Genomic DNA, 820 nt, shown 5'->3' on the forward strand with positions numbered 1-820 from the left:
AACACATAGCCTGTCCCCCAACACACACAGCCTGTTCCCCCAACACACACACACACACACACACACAGCTTGCCCCCCGAACACACATAGCCTATACCCCACAGCCTGCCCCACCAACATACACACACCACCTGCCCCCCAAACACACACACAGCCTGTCCCCCACTTCCTGCCCCACCAACATACACACACACAGCCTGTACCCTCCCCACACAGTGTGGTCCTCCCCTACAAGGCTGCTGTACACAGACACACCTGCTCCCCTCCCATGGTGCCCCCAGTCCTACAGGACTCTCCCCCAGCACCTCACCCCCTCAGCTGTTCCAGGCTAGCACTTCCCCACTGTCACCCCCACTGTGGGCTCAAAGGGACGGGGCCTGGACGGTCAGGTGTTTCCCATGTTCAGTACAGCACAGGTCCCTGAGGGCAGTCCTCACCCCCGCATGGCAAGAAACGGAAAGGGCCTCTTATTTACTATACTTTAATTCAGATTGCAAATAATTTATAAAAGTAAAAATAAAAGGATAATAAAAGTCTTTATTAGAAGTTTTAGTAAGAATTTAAACAGAGAAAGCCTCTTTGTATTTGTATCAAGTACATTTTGAAGCACAGACGTCATAAAAGATGAAGGAATACTGTCCTGGGTCCTTGTGTCCTTGTAGGCACACGAGATGGCCCAGGTGCAGTCACAGGATACCGTGGTCACGTCCACCTGCTGACGGACTCACTGGGTGGGAAACACACCGTTCACTCACTGAACCTCGAGTCTGGGATGCTTTGTCTGGAACCTCATCATCTGAGGACAGTTGTTCTCCTGCCA

The sequence above is a fragment of the Leptonychotes weddellii genome, chromosome 15, assembly GCF_054177405.1.
Source record: "Leptonychotes weddellii isolate Sample4059 chromosome 15, ASM5417740v2, whole genome shotgun sequence".
Classification (NCBI taxonomy): Eukaryota; Metazoa; Chordata; class Mammalia; order Carnivora; family Phocidae; genus Leptonychotes; species Leptonychotes weddellii.